This window comes from Mobula hypostoma, chromosome 7 (genome assembly GCF_963921235.1).
Source record: "Mobula hypostoma chromosome 7, sMobHyp1.1, whole genome shotgun sequence".
Lineage (NCBI taxonomy): Eukaryota > Metazoa > Chordata > Chondrichthyes > Myliobatiformes > Myliobatidae > Mobula > Mobula hypostoma.
The window spans coordinates 132332910-132356255 of record NC_086103.1 but is presented as its reverse complement, the minus strand read 5'-3'; the positions used below and the strand labels follow the sequence as shown (position 1 = coordinate 132356255).

At 39.9% G+C, this 23346-nt stretch overlaps 1 protein-coding gene across 2 annotated transcripts in view; it reads right to left on the bottom strand.

Annotated features, from left to right (window-relative positions):
* LOC134349540 (PC3-like endoprotease variant B) overlaps nucleotides 1–23346 on the bottom strand; it is a 797797-nt gene that overhangs the window by 639318 nt on the left and 135133 nt on the right. The gene's annotated exons all lie outside the window — the stretch shown is intronic.

Sequence of the window (23346 nt, the reverse complement as noted above, 5' to 3'; positions counted from 1 at the left end):
GCCAATTTGAACCTAAGGTGAAATACTGATTGCCATGAAAGATTAATTCAGTGATATGGCTGAGAAATACCAATGTGTACTGTATATATCCTTACATTGCTGATCGCAGTAACCAATTTGCAGTACTCTTGGTTCCAAGTAGGATGGTTGTGGGATTAAATTCAACTCCAGGGGTTTGAATGGAAAATCTAGCTTTGAGATTGCAGTACAGTACTGAGAAAGTGCTCAGCATCACTGAAGCTATCTTTGGAGTGAAATATTAAATTGACAACTTGCCTGCCATCACAGATGGACAACAGGAAAATCCCACAGTACTACTTTGAAGAATAACATCTGTCCTGTGTCCTGGACTCGTCCCTCAGCAATATCATAAAAAAAAGAGTACCTACTAATAAACATATCACATGTTTTAGGAATTTGCTATGAAATTTGCATTGAGTTGTATCGTACATTACAAGAGTAATTATGCTTCAGAGATATGTCATTGCTTACAAGGACTTTACTATGACTGGAGAGCATAAAAGGAGCTATAAAAATGAAAGTCTATCTTTTAAACAAGCCTGGAATGTTATAACAAACCTTTGAGTGGGATTGAAGGCTTCTGCACAAAGAATAGAGCCTCTCCTTTGATTGTTCCCTCCGCTGTTGGAGACTCTTCCCCTCAATACATCCGCACTATCCATATAAAGGAAATTTATACAGGACAGGATATACCTAATGTGACCGAGCATCGTGAACTTACATTTTTATCAAGTCAAATCCAAAGCTGAATCTATTGACATATGCACAAGAACATGTATGCACAGGTGCAATGAATAACGTATTTGCAGTAGCATCACGGGTACATAGCTTTCACATGGAAAACAAACTATACACAATTGTACTGTACAAGAAGCAACAATTAGCTGTAACAAAAAAAACCCATTGCTGTGTTGAGTACTTGTTGCATCATGGTGTTGCTATACTGAGGTAATGATTAGGGTTGTGTAGGTTGGTTCAAGGGCTGAATGGTAGAAGCGAACATCTGTTTGTGAACCTGCTGGTTTCACAGTTCAGGCTTCAGTACCTCAATGCAGATGGTGTGGATACTTGGTGATAATGTTGCCTTCCTGAGGGAGAGCCACATGGAGATATGTCTGATTGTGGGGAGGGATGTGCTAGTGATGTATAGATCCTCTCTGCAATTTCTTACATTTTTGCACATTCATATTACCATATTAGACCATGATGCAATGTAGCAAGACCAAAGAGCTGATTATTGACTTCAGGAGGAGGAAACCATAGGTCCATGAGCCAGTCCTCATTAGAGGATCAGAGGTGAAGAGCATCAGCAACTTTAAATTCCTCACTGTTGATGCTTCAGAGGGCCTGTCTTGGGCACAGTATGTAAATCTAATTATGAAGAAGGCAAGGCAACGAGTCTACTTTCTTAGAAGTTTCTGAAGATTTGGCATGACATCTAAAACTTTGACAATCTTCTATTGATGTGGGGTAGAGACTACATTGACTGGCTGCATCACAGCCTGGTATGGAAACACCAATGGGCTTGAATGGAAAATTCTACAAAAAGTAAAAGATCCAGCCCAGTCTATCATGAGTAAAATCCTCCCCGAAATTGAGCACATCTACATGAAGCATTTTTGCAGGAAAGCAGCATCCATCATCAATGACTCCCACCACCCAAGTCATGCTCTCTTCTCACTGCTCCATCTGGAAGAAGGCACAGGAGTCTCAGGACTCACACCACCAGGTTCAGGAACAGTTAATACCCCTCAGCCATCAGGTTCTTGAACCAAAGGGGCTAACTTCACTTGCCCCAGCATTGAAATGTTCACACAACCTATGGGGTCACTTTCAAGGACTCATGTTTTCAATTTTTTTGCTCATCTATTAATTATTATTATTATTTTCTTTTCATACTTGCACAGTTTGTTGTATTTTGCACACTGGTTGAATGCCAAAGTGGGTGTGGTCTTTCACTGATTCTATTATGGACTTATTGAGTAAGCCCACAAGAAAATGAATCTCAATGTTCTATATATATGATGACATATATATACTTTGATAATAAATTTACTTTGAACTCTGATACAACCATTCATGATACTTTCAATAGTACATCTGTAGAGCTAGTTAGAGTGTTCCATAACATGCTTTATCTCCTTGAACTTCTAGGAAACTAAAGATGCTGGTGCACCATCTTTGTGATTGTTCCTATGTGCTCTGCTCACTTATGCCTAATATGACAATGCCCAAGATTTTTAAGCTGTTGACTTCCTCCAATGCCAATCCACCAATGTCGAATAGTGGGGATGTTCACCCACCTTTCCCTTACTAAAGTCAACAATCACTTCTTTCATTTTAGTGATGTCGTCTGTGAGTTTGTTGATAGTAGTCCTTATAGATAAAAGAAAATTAGGTACCGGAAATGTTGAGGGATTTTGAGGGAAGTACTCACATACTTTTAAGTGGCTCCTGCATAGATGCATGGAGCTTAGAAAAATAGAGGGCTATGGGCAACTCTCAATAATTTCTAAGGTAAGAACATGTTCAGCACAGCTTTGTGGGCTGAAGGGCCTGTATTGTGCTGTAGACTTTCTATGTTTTTATGTTTTTTTTTTACTTCCTGTATATCTTGTCAGGAAGCAAATTTATTATATGAATGATGCTGAAATAGGCAAGAATGAAAGTGAAAAAAATCTACAACTTGTGGAATTCGAATTCAAGGCAGAAATCTGAGATATCAAGAAACAAACTTTGAATAAGAGCAGATCAGCTGCTTGAACCTACTCCCTCATTTAATCTGATCATGGTTGTTCTGGTTGTAACTTAAATTCTACATTCCCATCTATCTGCCGTGATCTTCTACAGGCGTGCTTATTTCCTTCAGTCTTTAAATTATGCAGACTGCTTTCATTGCTTCTCTGGGGAAGAGTGTTCCAACCACTTCAAGGTCTTAGAATTGAACATTACCAATAGCCTATCCGGGTCCAACTACATTGAAGCCACAACCAAGAAAGCTCACCAGGGAGTCAAAAATATTTGGCATGTCAACTTTAACTCTCACAGATTTTAACAATGCACCTTAGAAAGTTGTGTATCCAGATGTATCACAGCTTGATTGCAAGAAACTGCAGGAAATTATGGACACAGCTCAATACATTGTGGAAACCAACCTCCCCTCCATGGACTCTGTCTGCACTGTCACTGCCTCGGTAAAGCAGCCAACATAATCAAAGGCCTCACCCACCCTGGACATTCTTTCTTCTTCCCCTCTCACTGGGCTGAAGATACAAAAGCCTGAAAACGCATGCCACCAGGATCAAGGACAGCTTCTACCCCACAGACATAAGTCTACTGAACAGCTCTCTACTATGATTAGATGGGCTCTTGACCTCATACTTACTTACTGCCCATTATGCCACTGGAATTTAGGGCAGCAATGAAGGCTCTCCATCTCTGGTGATGTTCAGAGCTTCCTTCAGAATGTCAGTAGCTTCCTCTCAATTTTCACTACTGTCAGTCACACAAGTCCCAAGTAAAGACTCAGGAATACCATCACACTCAGATGTAGAAGGATTCTTCATTGCTGGTTCTGGAACAATTTTATTTTACCAGTCAGAGTTGTTAGCCCTGACCTGAACCCATTAACTTGGAGGACCAGTGGACCACTCTTAGTCTGGACTCCACCCTTTGATTTGTTGGCCATAAGTGACGCTACCTAGAGCCAATGCATAAAGCCCTGACTTCAGCCAACATAGCTCTGCGGGTCATTGAGGCATGCAAGCTTCCAAATCCAATAACAAGGTTCTGGTCCTCCTCGGTGTCTTGACCTCATAATCTAACTCATTATGAACTTGTAACTTATCTACTTGCATTTTTCTCTGTAACTGCAACAATTTATTCTGCACTGTTATTACCCCAATGCACTGTTGCAATGAACTGATCTGTAGACAAGCTTTTCATTGTATTGCATATGTGACAGTAATAAACCAAATTTACCTATTCAACTCAACTGTGCACACTTATGTTCTGCCATTTCTGTCAATTACAAACAGAAGAGTTTTCAATAACCCTTGACACCACTTAGTTACCGGTACAATTTGAAGCACTGTCTACTCAAACAATCCATGACATAAACAGTGCTCAAGAGAAAACCAAACCAATCTTTCACATTCCTATATTATTCCAAGCCTGAGTGCTACCAACAATAAATGGATATTGTCTGTTGTTTTTAGTTCCTCGCACCATTTCCAACTCTGGTCAAGAGAGTGTTCACCATCAGTAACAAAAATCTTCTTCTCGTCAACAAATGTCTTCCTGTCACATGACAAGTACTTCCTGACACCTGACTAATCACGATAGCATTCCCCTTTAATTAAGCTGTTTTAAACATTCAAAAGGATACTAGAAGGACATCTATATGTGTTTTATTGATGACAGCAAGGCCTTCGACTGCACGATCATCACAAACTATATTAAGACACTTGATTATACCAGAACATCTGATCATCTTATGCACAATTTTTACATAAATCAAGAAGCAGCAGTTCAAACAGAATTAGGAGAAACAGTATGGTTCAGCATCTGTTGTAGCCCTTGCCTTTTTAATATGTACGCTTCAGAGAAGCAGGAGTATATGAGGAGAATCAAAGGGTGAGAATTGGTGGCAGAAACATCAATAACCTTTGTTGTGCTGATGGCATGACAATACTGGCTGAAAGCGAATGGGACCTGCTAACCAGCATCAAGGAACATCGCCTCAAGATGGGTCAGTAACTTAACCTGAAAAAGACCAAGATTATGATTATTGGCAGCATTACCAATTTCAGAGAGGAAATTGAAGTGGTTGAGTTTCAACTTGGGTCAATGATTAACACTAAAGTGATGAGTAGTCAAGAAATCCAACGAAGAATCGCCCTTGACAGAGCAGCCATGAAGGATTTAGAGAAGATCCTTGGGAACAGGAATCTATCTCTACATAGAAAGATTTGACTGGTGCAGGTGATGGTGTTCTCAACGACATTACATGGATGCAAAAGTTGGACGGTAAAGAAGAAGGATAGGAAGTGTATCGATGGCTTTGAACTCTGGTGCTGGAGAAAAAGTACTATGCATCTCATGCACTTCACACAGAACAAATGAATCAGTCCTCAATGAGATCAAACCAAGTCTCTTTCTGGAGTCTCAAATGACAAGACTCTGCCTATTGTATTTTGTGCACATCATGTGAAGAAACAGCTCTCTGGAAAAGGATATCATGCTCTGCAAGGTGAAAGGACATCGGAAAAGAGGAAGGCTGCCATTCAGATGGAAGGACACAATAAGAACAGCTATGAATGCAACATTATCAACAATGAGCCACCTTTGTGAGGATCAAAACTTGTTTGGGGCAACTATCCGTAGTGTCACCATGAGTCAACGATGACTCGATGGCACTTGACAACAACAACAACAAACATTAACTATTGCCAAGCTATTGTTTTTATTAACAATGTTAGCTGCACAGGCCACTAGGCTATGGTAAACTAAATAGGATATATAGTATGGCTTCTTCAAACTGATTACAAAGTGCTTGCAGCCTTCTGCATCATACTCACAGTCATAGCCAATACTTTTCATTGTTTATAAACTTATGGAATTGATTGTGCAGTTATCAGTTTAATTGTATTCATTATTTTTGAAGGATGGTTTCCTTGTTTTTTAAAATGCAGTAGTAGTTGGGGGCAGTGTTTCAGTAATGAGGATGGGGGCACATGTATGGAGGTGAATTAGGAGCAAGAGTAGTCTTCAAGTCTTGTCCACAATCTAATCAGGTCATGACTGATCTCATTCTAACCATATCATTTGTGATAACTGTTTACTCCCTTTATAAATCAAGAACCTATCCACCTCTCTTAAACATTCATATTCTAACTTTACCATTCTTTGAAGATGCATGCAAAGTCTCACTACACACAGAGAAAAATCACATCTTCTCTGCCTTCAATGGACAACGACTTATTTTTAAGCTGTGACTTCTAGTTCTATATTCTCCCAAAAGGGGAAATATTCTCTCTATGTTGACATTGCCAAAATCCTTCAATACTTTCAAATTCAAGTCTAGCTGTCATTTAACAGAGTTCCTCTGCTGCTAGGGTACAAAATGCAGTACCTAAAGTCACACACAGCACAAGACACATACATCACATATAATTGCAATAACAGTAAAATATACAATCAAAAATTATAACAACAATATAGCCCAAGTCTTTAAGTGTCATGGCCTGTAGATTGTGCAGAATTAGGCCACTGGGCCCATCGAGGCTGCTCCACCATTTCATCATGGCTGATCCAATTTTCCTCTCAGCCCCAATCACCTGCCTTCTCCCCGTATTCTTTCATGCCTTGAGCAATCAAGAATCTATCAACCTCTGCCTTAAAAATATTAAAGACTTGCCCTCCAGAGCTGCCTGTGGCAAAGAATTCCATAAGTTCACTATTCTCTAGCAAAAGAAATTCCTCCTCACCTCCATTCGAAAAGGATACTCCTCTCTTCTGAGACTATGTCTTCTGGTCTTAAACTCTCCTACCATGGGAAACATCCTCTCCACATTAATTCTGTCAAGGCCTTTCACCATTTGATAGGTTTCAATGAGGTCACTCCCTCTTTCTTCTGAACTCTAGTGAATACAGGCCCAGAGCCATCAGGCGCTCTTCATATTATAAGCCATTCAAGCCTGGAAACATCTTCATGAACTTTCTTTAAACCATCTTCAGTTTCAGCACATCCTTTTTAAGATAAGAGACCCAAACCTGCTCACAATACCCCAGTGCTTTATAAAGTTTCAACATTACATCCTTGCATTCATATTCTAGACCTCTTGAAATGAATGCTAACATTGCATTTGCCTTCCTCACCACAGACTCAACCTGCAAACTAACCTTTAGGGAATTCTGCACAAGGACTAACCTTAACCCTAACTCTTTGCATATCAGTTTTTTATATTTTCTCTACATTTGGAAAATAGTCAGTCCTTTCATTTCTTCCACCAAAGTGCTAGACCATGCATGACCCGACATTGTATTCCATCTGCAATTTCTTTGCCCATACTCCTAATCTGTCTGTCCTTCTGTAGCCTCTCTACTTCCTCAAAACTACCTGCCCATTTGCCTGTCTCCTTACGGTCTGCAAACTTTGCAACAAAGCCATCAATTTCATCATCTAAATCATTGACATATAACATAAAAAGAAATTGTCCTAACACAGGCCCCTCTGGAACACCACTTGTCACTGGCAGCCAGTCAGCAAAGGCTTTTATTATTCCCACTCTTTGCCTCCTACCAATCAGTCACTGCTTTATCCATGCTAGTCTCTTTCCTGTAATACCATGGGCTCATAATTTGTTAAGCAGCCTCATGTGTGGCACCTTGGCAAAAGGCCTTCCGAAAAACCGAATACACTTCATCAACCAATTCTCCTTTGTTTATCCTGCTTGTTATTTCTTCAAAGAATTCCAACAGAATTCTCACAGCCTGTCACTAATGTGATCCGTGCCAAGTGCTAAGGGACATACGTATCTGCCAGATTAGCCCTCTTGTAGCTGGTGGGAGAGACTGAAGGAAGAGTCTTTATGCCTTCACCTGTCACAGATGCATAAATCCATAGAAATATTCAGGACGGCAGCTACTATACAGTCCTTGCCGGAGGCCTGTTAGGTTAGTGATGTTGCTATGTTAACCTATGGGGTAGATCTGGTCAGGTTTTCTATCCGTAGGGTATATGTAAACCAAATGAATTTTTATCCAAGTGATACCTATTCCATTGAGTTAAATTCCTCAACAATCAAAATGGGATTTTGATGTCATATTTCTTGGGCATTGATGCAAAACTCTGGATTACCCATCTTCTGAAAAAAAAAACACACGATACTTCTATTTCTGCCTGAAACAGTGCAACTTCAACAACACTAGTCTGGCATTAAGCAGCCACATTAATAAGCACAAACTTTACTCCCCAAAATGCTCAATCATTCCATCAATAGTTCAATTTCCTTGCAATGTTTACTTTCTGCAGGATAGCATGGAATACAGTATGTAGGTAACAGCATCAACCCTTATACACGACCTTTTACAACCCCAAATATGTCTTTGATTTCATTCACTTAGAAGGACTGTGGAATATTCTCTTCAAATTGTTCCACCCACAGAAATTCATTTACATTTGTTGTTTGTTCAGTGATGGTATGCAAGCCAGGAGACTAACCAATGAGTCCACAACAGAACCAACCTCAGAGAAGGCCAGTGCCATATGAATCTGTTTGCCAGCCCAGCAGTTTTCTTATCCTTCCTCACCGTAATGTTGCATCTCTCCTCCAAACAAAGCTATTACAGAACTGACGCTAATCTTCCATAGTGACTACAATTTAGAAGCCAAATGTCTTGAATCTCTGCAGTATATAAATGAAGCTTGCTCTTGAGCCATTGATGACACTTTCACTGAAGTGATACAGGGGATGAACCTTACATCCAAAAGCTTGCCCCTGCTACACAATACTGCCCTCTAACAATTAAGATTCACAGCAATCCCCTAGAAACTGTGGACCACCTCTTGGCTAAGGCAGATATCACTAATGAAATTCACTACTACCTTCATTATGCCAGCACAAAATATGGCAAATTGAGGAAAAAGTTATGTGAAGATCAAGGTCTCAAATCTGACTCAAAACTCATGGTCTACTATGCAGCAGTGCTCCCTGCACTACAATATGCTTCTGAGACCTGCTCAACCTACACTTCAATGCACTGGAAAAGTAACATCAACGCCATCTCCATGAAATTCCTCCAAATACACGGGAAGAATAAGTGAACCAAAGTCATTGCCTTCCCCCAGGACAACATCTCCATCACTGAGGCTCAAATCATTCTTAGTCAGCTACAGTGGACAATCTATGTTGTTCACACCACTAGCAAGATCCTCCTAAAACAAGTGGTAGAGGCAGACATAATAACAATTTTTCAAAGACAGTTGAACGGTTATGTGGATTAGAAAAGTATGGGCCAAATGCTGGTAAATGACACTAGCCTGGGAGAGGCACGTTTGTTGGCAAGAATCATTTGGGCTGAGGAGCATGTTTCCATGCTGTATAAATAGGTCTTTGACCCTATGACTCTGTAATGGGAACAGATCATCAAAACAACAGAGGAAAATCATCAGGGAGGTATTGTGTACCTCTATGAAGAAACCAACATACCTACTGGCCTCTGAGAATATTACTCCTTGATTAAAAAATAAAGTATTTACAATGATTTTAAGAACCTCAAGCCCATGCATTCAGAACATACAGAAATCCTGCTAAATGACTGAAGAAGCAGACAATTTCCCAATCTACTGATACACCCCATCTGTGAAAGAGTTTGCAGTTTCATCGCAGGCTTCATCAGGCATCTCAAAACACATAAAACTGGAGAAGAACGCTGCAAAACCCCAACAAGTTATCGTCTCTCATTCCTACTCCTCTTTCACCTTAAGAAGCAGACAAGTGGGATCACCACCTCCTCTAAGTTGGTGTTAAATCATGCACCTTCATTACTGGGACATTATTTTGCTATTAATGAGGCAAAATCCTGGGAATTTCTGAGAAAAGATGCAGGAGTACCTTCACACAGACTATAATAGCAGCTCTTTGACATTTACCTGGACAGGAATAGGCAGTAAATGGTGATGGCAAATGAAAATTCTGATGCACATGACATTAGTATTGCTAAGCCAAACCAGACATGAACAGAAGGAATTAGGAGTTCAACTGTGCAATTTTCTTGAAATTGTTGTAAATTTTATATTTCAGTAACAGCCATAATCTTTAGATAGTTCATTCAGAGGTTCATCATTCTCTGGATTAGCCATGCAATCAGTACAGTCTCTATCATTGGTTACCACAATGTAAAAGAGGCATACTTATGGATCAAAGGCTATTCAGAAATGAATCATGGGTGTTCATATTCTAGGGTCTTCAAAGCAAAAGACTAGAGAATCTTGGGCTCTACAGCCTAGAAAGGAGACAACTGAAATGTAAACCAATCACAATTTAAAAGTAGTGTGACAAAAGTAAAGTCAATTTAACCAGAACTGCGAGAAAAGAATGGAGAGGGAGGTGGATGTCATTACAGTAGCAATGACATATTTAGGACTAATATCAGGTCTGTCATAACCTCCAACTGAACTTTGTCTTTTTGTGTGATTTCCCCCTAGCTGTCAGTCTGTACTTTTGTATTGCCATGTGCTCCTGTCCCTGCTCCTGCTCTACTCTGGCCCCTGTATTACTGAGTACTCTGCATCTCACCTGCTTCTCATTATTACCTGTTTTGCTACCACTTCTGTCTCATTGTGCTCCACCTATCATCTGCCTCTCTGTTTATTGCTCAGTGTATTTTTAGTCCTGTGTTTTCACCTGTTTGTTGACAGATTGTCCCAATGAATTTTCCTGAGCCTTTCCAGCATTTGTATCTGTACTCTGTCTGAATATTGATTCTGCCTGTTTCCTGATTGTGTTTTTTGGATTTCCCTGGATGTTTTGATCTCTGCCTGAACTTTGATGCTGACTTTTTTTGCACCTTAGGATCTGTTACTCAATTAATATCACTGTGTGCACAGTACTGGGTCTGCGATTGGATCCCAGCTCCAGCGCCCTGACAAGGTCACGCAGAAGTGTTATTGAGGTATCTGATGAATAACCAGATGGAGTAGAAGAAATGAAATTCAGGACTCATTAGAGAAATGAGTGGGTGATGTGATGAAAATAATTCTAGAATACTTCAAGATGAATGAGTCATTTTTGGCTGAATGGAAACCTACACCTGCAAATTAACTTATGACCTTGTCATTGTAACTTCCATTTTGCAGCTTAAAACTACAATATTCCTTAAAATATTCTAATAGACTAATAAGCCCTGTTGTACTTAGTTGAGTAGATAGCTGGAGTCTGTTATTTAGTGACTTTGGCATTTCTTGTAATAGGTGGTTGTTAACGATTAATTGTACAGTATTCACAGCAATTAATTAATCAGATGGCAACATCCTTAGCATTTCTTTAGAACGTAAGCCAAATTTTAAGATTGTAGCCGTTGATAAAGTACAGATGCTTGGCTGGGCAAGCTTCTTGACTAAATGAAAAAAAAACTAGTTACAGTATTATAATAATGTGAAGGTCAATCCAAACTCAACTGAACCAACATTGAAAGAGGCATGGGTGCTGCTACATATGGAATCCAAATTAGTCCAGATTTACTGAACCGCAGTCATTCAAATCAAATAGGACTGATACTTATTTGGGGGCTACCAACTATTTCTAGCACTTAGTTTTTTTTTGCTGTTGGTTTAGTCTCCTTCTTCCCCAAAGACTTCTGACATCTGCAAGCACAGTAGAACAAAGTTCAAAGTGTAAAGTTCAAAGTAAATTTATTATCAAGGTAGATATATGTTATCATATACTATCTTGAGATTCATTTTCTTGCAGGCATTAACAGGAAAAAATAAATACAATAGAGTTTTACAAAAAACTGTACATAGACAAATACTGACAAATAAACAATGTGCAAAAGAAGACATACTGTTCAAATAAAAATAATGATGAGAGCCTGAGTCCCTGAATGTAAGTTTGTAGGTTGTAGAATCACTTCAGAGTTGTGGTAATTGAAGTTGTCCACACATGTTCAGAAGCTTGACGGTTGTAGGATAATAAATATTCCTAAACCTGTAGGTGTTGGATCTAAGTTTTCTGTACCTCTTGCCTCATAGTAATAGCAAGCAGAAAGTATGGCTCGAATGGTGGGGATCCTTGATAATAAATTTTGCTTTCATATGGCAGTGCTCCATGTAAATGCATTCAATTGTAGGGAGGTCTTTGCCTGTGATGGACAGGACTGTTTCCATTACTTCCTGTAGACTTTTCATTCTGGACATTAATGTTTCCATACCATGCTGTCATCCAACCAGTTGGAATACTCCCCGATGTGCAACTATAACCACCAAAATTGTGCTTTATAATGAATCTTTGTGGCTTTAACTAATATTATAACCATTCCACAGCTCCTTAAAGACCATAAGACAAAGGAGCAGAAGTCAGCCATTTGGCCCATCGAGTCTGCTCCGTCATTTTATCATGAGCTGATCCATTCTCCCATTTAGTCCCACTCCCCCGCCTTTTCACCATAACCTTTGATGCCCTGGCTACTCAGATACCTATCAATCTCTGCCTTAAATACACCCAATGACTTTACCTCAACTGCCGCCAGTGGCAACAAATTCCATAGATTCACTACCCTGTGGCTAAAAAAAATTTCTTCGCATCTCTGTTCTGAATAGGCGCCCTTCAATCCTTAAGTCATGCCCTCTCGTACTAGACTCCCCCATCATGGGAAACAACTTTCGCACATCCACTCTGTCCATGCCTTTCAACATTCGAAATGTTTCTATGAGGTCCCCCCCATTCTTCTAAACTCCAAGGAATACAGTCCAAGAGCGGAAAAACGTTCCTCATATGTTAATTCTCTCATTCCCGGAATCATTCTAGTGAATCTTCTCTGTACCCTCTCCAACATCAGCACATCCTTACTTAAATAAGGAGCCCAAAACTGCCCACAATACTCCAAGTGAGGTCTTACCAGTGCCTTATAGAGCCTCAACATCACATCCCTGCTCCTATACTTTATTCCTCTAGAAATGAATGCCAACACTGCATTCGCCTTCTTCACCACTGACTCAACCTGGGGGTTAACCTTAAGAGTATCCTGTGTGAGGACTCCCAAGTCCCGTTGCATCTCAGAACTTTGAATTGTCTCCCTATTTAAATAATAGTCTGCCCGTTTATTTCTTCTGCCAAAGTGCATAACCATACACTTTCCAACATTGTATTTCATTTGCCACTTCTTTGCCCATTCTTCCAATCTATCCAAGTCTCTCTGCAGACTCTCTGTTTCCTCAGCACTACCGGCCCCTCCACCTATCTTTGTATCATCAGCAAACTTAGCCACAGAGTCATGTATTCCATAATCCAAATCATTGATGTACAATGTAAAAAGAAGCGGCCCCAACGCGGACCCCTGTGGAACACCACTGGTAACCAGCAGCCAACCAGAATAGGATCCCTTAATTCCCACTCTCTGTTTCCTGCCAATCAGCCAACGCTCTATCCACGTATGTAATTTTCCCATAATTCCATGGGCTGTTATCTTGTTAAGCAGCCTCATGTGTGGCACCTTGTCAAAGGCCTTCTGAAAATCCAAATATACAACATCCACTGCACCTCCCTTGTCTAGCCTACTTGTAATTTCCTCAAAAAATTGTAACAGGTTTGTCAGGCAGGATTTTCCTTTAAGGAATCCATGCTGAGTTCTGCCTATCTTGTCATATATGCCTCCAGGTACTCTGTAACCTCATCCATGACAATCGATTCTAACAACTTCCCAACCACTGATGTCAAGCTAACAGGTCTATAATTTCCTTTTTGCTTCCTTGCCCCCTTTTTAAATAGCGGATTGACATTTGCAATCTTCCAGTCCTCCAGAACCTATCAACTTTTGAAAGATCATTGCTAATGCCATGAGTGAATGTTTGTTTTTCATTATGTGGCCTGGAGACCTTGGAAGACCTGTGTAGTGTGGGAGATAGGTCCTCTAACCACAGGAAGCTCCCCTGGAACCACTGAAGTAGTAGCTGCTGAGGTCTATTTGAATAATGCAGACTGAATGAAAGCGATTCACCACAGGGAAACGGTCACTAACCTCATACATGGGGAAGGTCGCTGAATATATTTTAAAATGTAGTTTCCTCTTACTGTCAAACATGTCCAATGCAAGTTAACCTTGTCATTGACTTACCTACCTTGCAAAAATAAAGATCCAGACCTGACATTCATATGTTCCGACATGACCATACGTCACGCCAATGTCTCTTAGCTTACACACGCTGTTAGCTATTCCACTATGGCAGGCCTGTACACTTTTCATTCAATCAGTGACACACATTTTCGTTCTCCTGCTGGATAACCAAGCAAGAGCAGCAATAAACCAGAGAGGGATATTTATGGCTCTGCTGAGGACAAAGTGCTGGTTTATATTACTGCACTTATCGCAGTGAGCCCAAATACCACTGATACCATGCTCACACCCAAACTTTCTCCCTTTACATTGTGCTTCCCTGTAATCCTACAAACCCCCAATATGGTAAGAACAGTTGGCCATGGTTAGTGGATGATGTAACGATGCAAAACTTAGTTCTTCAGTTTCCTACATCTGTTGCCTTCACTATCTTTCCTTATTCTTATAGCCTAGACCTCCAGTCAGCCATCAGTAACTCAGCATTGAGAAGATTTTCTATCATTGATCTGAGCCATGTGGTAGCCCACTAAAATAATCCCTGACAAGGAGGAGAGACCTGCATGAGCTGATTCACCAGGCATGAGAAGCTTGCAGCCAAGGTTGGGGCTGAGGAGCTCTGCAATTAAGTGAGGTACACTGATGGCTTGTACTCAGGAGAATCTGTTGTGCACTGCAAGCTGTTTTCAATGCAGTAAGGATTGCAGAGTATCTGCTTTAAGATGCTGCATTCAACAATGAAGGGTTCTGTTTTAAGGATGGATGTTGTGCTGGAGGCAGGAGCAAGATAGCGAGAGGACATTTCTCATTCTCGTCTCCAGTACTCCTCGCTGGAGGTTAGAAAAATTATGGGGGATCTCATTGAAATCTATTGAATGTTGAAAGCCCTAGATTGAGTAGACGTGGAGAGGATGATATAGTGGGAAGTCTAGGACCAGAGGACACAGCCTCAGAATCAAATGATGTCTCTTCAGACTTGAGATGAGGAGGAGTTTCTTTAGCCAGAGGTGTTGAATTTTTGGAATTCATCATCACAGACAGCTATGGAGGCCAAGTCATTGTTTAAGGTGGAGGCTGATAGGTTCTTAATTAATAAGCACACAACGGTTACGGGAAGAAGGCAGTAGAATGGGGTTGAGAGGGATAATAAATCAGCATAATGTGATGGCAGAGTAGACTTAATGGGCCAAATGGTGTAATTTGCTCCATTGTCTTATGGTCTTCATCCCATATTGGGACGTATGGCTCAATAATAGAGGGTACAAAGGATACAACAAAATGTAAGCATCTAAGGCTGAACTGTGCTAGCGCAGCCAGATGTTCTATCAGGAACCACTGACACACAAGTCTGGGACTTCACAGAGCTGCTGGGAGGCCAGTCTGTTGGGCAGAGATGCGCTTCAGTCCATCACTAGTGCAGAACCCCATCTTTCTGGGATTCCTTCACACTTCCTTCAGTCAGACCTAGCATGGACTGAAGACACATTTCATTTTAAAGGGGTTTTCCACCAAAAGGATTAGGTGGAAAATAGTCAGTTAAATTTTATTTCATTTTCATGTTTTTCGTTACATTGTGATGTAATTAATTGGACTTATTTACCTAGCTTATTAACAATTCTCATATTCTTAAATATTTATGACTATTTTTATATCTTTTAATTTCACTGAGTGTTAGAGACATTTAAAAATTGTAGAATAATTATTCCAACTGTGGCAAGAAGTGAAGAACGCCCAAACTTACCTCCCAGCATCCACACTGAGGACCTTCTGAACCTAGCCCTTCTGTACGTACCTCCCCAGACCCGCGGTTTGTAAATCATTTGCCTCTTACTGCTCCATCAACACTCAAATCACCCAATCCTTCTCACCTTCCACACTTCCCTTTTCTTCTCACTGTCCCTCTCCCCTTCTCTGCAACTTAAAACATTCTATTCCTATCTTTTCCTGGTCTGCACCTGACTGCCCCAATATATCAGCATATATCTGACACCAAAGCTTTCAAACGACAGACACTTTGCTGCCAGATTTCATGGGCAGAGTGTTTCTGGAGGGTTTGATTGCTAATAGTAAACAATTCTGGGATTTTTCTTCATCCAACAATGGAAAGCTCAGGTTGATTGTGACTGTTGCTATTGGTGAGATCTTAAAACTAGTCCCTCCACACTTTGGTCTTCTTGGCTGAATTCTATTCCAGAAGCCAGTTATATGCAATATGGTAGTAAGAAAGTGAAAAATGCCAGTATTCTCCCCTCATGCTGTTCTTTTCAGAATCCAGGAGAAAGTAGACCTCTTCAAGTGCATATTTCAACTTGAATACTGTTGATAAGCTTCTGATTAACAGTCAAACCTCAGTCAGGAAATGAAAAGGAAATCAGTTCCTTTCTAACAGCAGAAATTTACAGATGTTGGGGCAGGTGCCAGTTTGTCTCGCAGCAGAGCCAGAGATCTGTGGTACTGGCAGCCACCCAATACCTGATGTGGTATAATTATGTGGCTCTGTCAGTGTTAGTCTTTGGTCTGTCCTGTTTTCTGTGATATCACTCTGGAGAAACATTGTATCATTTCTTAATGCATGTATGCATTTCTAAATGACAATAAAAGAGGACTGAGTGTTCTCATAATCTAAAAAAACTAATAATCTAAAGCATTGTGCAAATTCAGGCATTGGTCACTGGTAAGCAATGGAAGAATTACAACATCCCAGTCAGCTATTTCTGCTATTCTTCTTTCTTTTTTTTCTTAAGGGAAAAATGGAATTGCTCTACTGTTGTTCTGACTAAGGTCAGCTAAATTAATCCAGAACTTGACTGGGCCCTGCTTATGTTACTGACCACGCCCAGTAAAGGTTCAGCTGGAACATATAAATTGTGAAACAGATAATGATAGAGTAAACCTTGAGGACATTGATGTATAGAGGGATACTGGGATTCAAGTAAGTAGTTAATTGAAAATGGCCACACATTGATAGAGTGGTAAGGAAGGTATCTGGCATGCTTGCCTTTATTAGTTGAGTCATTGGGTTCAAGAGTCAAGAAGTATGCAACTTTTAAATCTCTGGTTAGGCAGCAGCTGATGTTTTGCATTTTTTACTGATTGCTCTATTATAGGAAAGATGTTGTGGCTTTGGAGAGGGTGCAGAAGAGGTTTACAAGGATGTTGCCTGAATTAGAGGACATGTGATATAAGGAAGTGTTGGACAAACTAGGATTGTTTTTTATCTGGATTGACAGAAGTTGAAGACCGAGAACTAACAGAATATAAAATCATGAGAGAAATTGATTGACAGCCAGTATCATTTTCCCAGGCTAATACTAGAGGTTATGCTCTTAAAGTCAGAGGGGGAAAGTTTAAAGGAGATGTGCTGAGTATATTTTTAACACAGAGAGTGGAGGATGTCTGGAATTTACTGTCAGGGGTAGTAATGGAGGCAGATACAACAGAGGTATTCGAAGACTCCAAGTACATTTTTTATCAAAGTATGTATACAGAATACAACTCTGATATTTGTCCTCCCACTGGCAGCCACAAAACAAAGAAACATCATGGAACCTGTTCAAAGAAAGCAACAAACTCCCAACGCATGAAAAAAAAGCAAGTAGTGCAAACGGCTAAAAGCAAGTAAACAACACATAGAATATCAAACATCAAACCAAGAATGCAGTTTAGTGGATCTTAGATAGGTACATGAATATAGATAGGCTGAAAATGGACAGATATGGACCATATGCAGGCAGAGAAGAGATTACTGTAATTAGGCTTCATTACCTTAATTAGTTTGATACAACATTGTAGACCAAAGCACATATTCCTTTGTTACACTGTTCCAGGTTCTCTCTTGTCCATACCAACAGTGTTGCCCTTCTTCCCTGATCCTATTTGCCTGTAAGAGGCCTGTAACCCTTTACACCTTTCCTAACTGATGTTGCATCTCAGACCTGAAATACTGTTTCTCCGTTTACTTATGCTCCTGATCTGAGTTTTTCCATCATTGTTTTGACTTCAACAAAAATCAAACTGCTGGAATATTAAGCAGAGGGTTAGGCAGCATTTGTGGAAGGAGATAGGCTGCCATTTCCCGCTTTTATTTTAGAAGTTCAGATAAAGTGGCTGGTATACTGGTAAGATACTTAGCCTGTTTGCTCACACCTCCAGTGACCTGGGTTCAATGCTGACCTGTGTTCTACTTGGGTGGTCCTGCCGAAGGGTTTTGGCCCAAAACGTCGATTGTACTTTTTTTCCATTGATGCTGCCTGGCCTGCTGAGTTCCTTCAGCTTTTAATGTGTGTTGCCCAGATTTCCAGCAGCTGCAAATCTTCTCTTGTTTGGACTTGTAAATTCTCCTTGGGACCCAGTGGATTTTCCCTGGGTGCTATAGTTTCCTCTCACAGCCCAAAGACGATGTGCATGGTAGGTTAGATGGTGAGAATAAATTGAGCCCAATGTGTAGGTGAGAGGTAGAATGTGGAGGGACATGATGGAAATGTTGGGAGAATAAAATGTATTTGTAGTAAGTGGGTAAGTGCTGGTCAGTCCAGACCTGATAGGACAATAAGCTTGTGTCCAGCAGCAACTCTGTATGTCTCAATGACATATGATCTTTATGCAAATACCTAAAGGTCACAACCGAGAATTTCTGGTAGGAGGTTGACAGAAATGTCTGTAGGTGAAGTAATATTATAAGCATGCCACCTCCGAATGTAAAGCAGATGAATCCTTGAGCTTGCTCTGTCTTTCCAAGTGAAGCAGTGTGCAGTAAACTGGGAGATGTGCAGGGATCAGCAGCAGTGGCGTGAAGTCATCTTGTGACCAGGAAACTGTAAGTAGGTCCAACGCTGAGTTCCGCAGGCAAAGCATTCTAAGCATACATGTGAGGCTGTATTTAAGGTTTTAGGAAGTTGCATATGTTACTGAGGATGAAGAATGCAGGTTAAGTACGAAGCTTTAAATAGGATGATTTCAAGGAAAATTGAAGCAAACATGAAACTGAACAAAATTGAACAACCTTGCACGTTATGAATAAGAACTATATCAATTTGGAAATGACACTGGACATGATTTAGGGGGTGAAAAAAAAACGCAAGAGCAAAGGAAAAATCTTGCCGAAAAGTCAATAGTTAAGTTTCCCGCTGATTTCGGAGACACCCAATAACACCTGTAAAGTTTGCACTGCCATGGGTTAAGCTAGGTTTCCGCAAGATAACACTATTCTTGCGGAATAGTGCGAAGGAGTTTCTAGGTGAGTGGATCCACTCTAATGAAAGGTCATCAGCCTGAAACATTGTTTCTGTTTCTTTCACTGCAGATGCTGCAGTCTTCATAAGGCATGTTCTGTTTCTGTTTATATTAAACTCTTAATATAACAAATTGTTCCAAGCTATTTCACTTAAATGTAGAGAAAACCAGTGCAAACCAACTGATGGGGATATTAAGGGTGACTAAAACCTTTGGCCAAACGTTGTGCTTCATGACTTGTAAATAAAGGATGAACGATATGATAACATATGGCAGTTCTGTTTGAGCATTGTCCCTGTTAATAGCGCAAAACTGCTGATCTAATTTGAAAGAAAAGCAGGCGGGAAATGCACAGGTCTAGCAGGAGTTATAAATCACAGAAAGGACAATATTATTGCTGACATTGGCATGATTTTCCCTTGTTGCTTAAAGCTGCTACTTCCTTGGCTTCCGCCCATAATTTTGGCGAGCTGTAGAGACCCTTCTACCAGTGCATTGTTGTGCCCTCCAACTCAAGCAAATGATTGGTTCAACAGCATTTGAGCATAATGTATTACCTGATGAGATGTTTTGATTGATTGTGTTAACATAGACAAATTTATTATCAGCCTGAGAACTCTTCATTAATAAATCATTAGGGCATGTAGATTTATGATAGTTGCTCCTAAAATGATCACTTCTTCTTAGGAAAGTAGCAATCTAGCAATGTACGATTAAGTGAACATAGAATAAATAGAGCATTAGTTATTTCCAGCAAAAATAGTTTCTACCTTTCACATTCTGAAAAGATAGTCTGAGTCCTTCTTCTCCATTGGCTTAGAAACCACAAAATAGCTAAACATCTTAAACACCTACAGGCTGACTGAGTCCACAATTAGAGATAAACTGAAAACCTCTTCAAAAGATGCCATTTGTAAATCTGATAGGACCAGACACATTTGTGAGTGGGAAAGCTAATCCATAATTCCAGATTGCTATCATGTTTACATCTCCTAACACTGCTTTTTCCAGATGATGACTTATGCATTATAAATAGGGATCCTCACCAATAGTTCTGGGTTTGCTTTATCACCAACGCTGATGGCAATAATTATCAAATAGATGCAGAGCACTAGCGCCAACCTAATATGTGCACCATGGCATGGCAACAGCTTTAAAAAATGTGACAACACCTCAGGGCCCTAAAAACAAAATGAGTAGTTATCGTAACACTCCAGTGGGGCACTGGCTATGCCTGGCATACCAACATGTATAAAAGGGAAGATTGTGGTAAAATTGTTAGAATTATCCCTCATATTATTATATGGAAAGTAAGCAGTTATGGGTTCTATTGATAAATGGGACTGATAGCTTGTTTCACACACATTACCTTGGCATTAAGGAACATCTTTTCTGTTATTCCTCCTCACCCCCATCGCTTGCCTCAAGTTATTCTGATATTCCACCCAGCTTTTTGTTTCATGTAATTTGCCTTTCTAATTCTTCCTGACACTCTAATTCCATCTTCATTTCACTACCTTCAAGATAACAAGTAGCTCAGACTCCAGAGCAGTGGATGAGGTCAGACCCCTCCCCTTTAAATAACACCGAAGCAGGCATTCTAGGCAAAGCATTTAACACCATAGGTGGGCCTTATATACTGTACATATGAGAATTTTGGGCACATTGTATCAAAATGTCCATTGCACACTGTTTAACATCACTTAATATAAATGTCTGTCTGCATACAATGTGGATTTTTCTTGCCAGTCATCTGGTTAAAAATGCTGTCAGGTGAATATAGTTCCACTGTCCCCTTCCACATGTTTATTGCATGCTGGCAGAATACGGGTCAGATTTTCAGAAGCGTGTTATGTATGTATGTGGTTTAGCATTCGAGATACTTTGGTCCAGTGTTTTCACATTTTAAACCAGTGGATCAAACTTCTCTGTGCCCTCTTTCAATAAAGTTATTAATCCAATTAGGATATTCTGTTGTGGTAGTGTGAAGGGCAAGAACATAAGAAACAAGATTACAAGCTCACCAGCCCCTAAAGTCCACCATTTAGTTTCATCATAGTTGAGGTAATATTGAGCCTAATGTTATTTTCCTGCTTCCTTTCCTTACCCATTGACTCCCTTGTAATTTCAATGCCTTGAAGTCTGCATCTTGCAATAATACAATCATTCAAACTTCACAGCACTCTTGGTTAGAAAATTTGAAATATTGTCAACTCTTTGAGAGGAGGAACTCTTCAGCTGAAATGATAACCTTTAATTTTACCCCAAGCCCTTTAGTTTAAGATACTTCAACTTGGGTAAAATCTTCTCAGCATCCATACTGTTAATTGCCCTCAGAAATTTTAAATGTTTTTCTGAATGTTAGTATGTGTACAGCAGCCTACTCAATATTAATCCCAGCAGTCAAGCTAATGGACATTCTCTGCACTAACTCCAATTCACAGTACTGCAGATACAATCACAAATTTCCCAGGAAGATATTTGCCAGATGTCTGCAGACCAGTGTTGTAGATTACCTATTGAAACTACATTCCATAAGATATCTTTTGAAATACTTCACACAAATAAATGCTTGTATCTTGTACACAGATGGGTAAATTCGGAAAAGTTAGTTGGTCAGCAGATTGTAAGATTGGGCATGAAGCCCGTATACGTGGAAGCTGATTCTCTGGCTTATTTATGTACTTGAATCAAAGAAAGAACTTTCATTTATTTAGCATTTTTCACTTGATCAAGATAATCCATTAATCTTCATGGCTGGGGAATTAGAAAATCTGCGAACTGGACCACTGACTTTCATGCTCCATTCTCCAACCTGGTCTCTTATCATGTAAGGTTGTACACTGGAAATATTGTCTCTCTCTGAATTCAAGCTGCAATCTTAGTTGCATAAATCACATTATAATGGGTTCAGTTTGTAATTCCACTGATAAATTAGCCCAATATAATTAATGTTCCGTAATTAGTAGGATAAGTTACCAACAAAATAGTGATGGTATTTTGTTTGCTGTATCACTGGGAGATTAGTTAAAGCTGCACTCATTGAAAAACAATAAAATGGAGCACACTATGGGTCCTCCGAATTCATGGGACCATGCAGGTATTTGTGTTCTGTAGGCATGGGGATTGGCTACTTTATAACCTTGTGATATGAGAGACGTTTCAGCCATCCAGCCTATTCTGGATCTCAGAACAATTCTATTTCTTCACTATTTTTTTACTGTGACCTGTTCTTCCCACATTCTCATCCCAAAGTTCAAATTTGAAAGTAAATTTTTATTACCAGAGTACATACATGTCACCATGTACAGCCCGGAGATGATTTTTTTCCTGCGGGCATACTCAGCAAATCTGTAGAACAGTAACTGTAAACAGGATCAATGAAAGAACAAAAGCATTGAAGCTGACAAACTGCTGAACTAAATAACAAGAGCATGAAATAACAAGATAATGAGTCCTTAAAGTGAGATAATTTGTTGTGGGAGCATCTCAATAGAGGAATGCAATTATCCTCTTTTGTTCAAGAACCTGATGGTTGAAAGGTAGTAACTGGTCTTGAACGTGGTGGTGTGAGTCCTGAGGCTCTTGTAACTTCTACCTAATGGCAGCAGCAAGAAAGGGCATGGACTGAGTGGTGAGGATCTTGATGATCCTACAACAGTGTTTCATGTGCTCACTAACTCCAATCAACCTGTATGTCTTCATTCCACCAGAATATCTGAAACCCACACAGTCACTGATAGAAGGTGCAAAACAGCACCAGAATTAAGGATTGAACCCAGGTCACAAGAGCGTTGAGATAGCAACTCTATAAGCTACACCACTGTTCCACCCAATGATTTTATAGCCTCACTACCTTATGGTAACCACTACTAGCCAAGGAGATCAAATCTCTTTGTGAAACCACAAGAACAGTTTCACTGCTAGAGAGATTTCCTGAGCTCTCAGAGGCTCTTATCTGCCCAAACTCTCATCAAAGTTATAATAGAAATCTAATGGACATAATTTTCATACTATTTTCTCTTTCCTTAAATGAAATAACCCAAGTTAAAACCTGCTCCATAAGTTCCCATGCTTCCCCCCATTTAGTCCAAAGACATCGCAGTTAGTAGTTTAATTTGGCCATTGTTATTTGTCCTGTGCTTGGATTAAATAGGTGCGTTGGTGGGTGCTGTGGCTTGTTGGACTGAAAGGGCCTGTTTCACACTCTATCTCTAAATAAAAAATAAATTTATTTACCAAAAGTCCCAGTCAATGTTA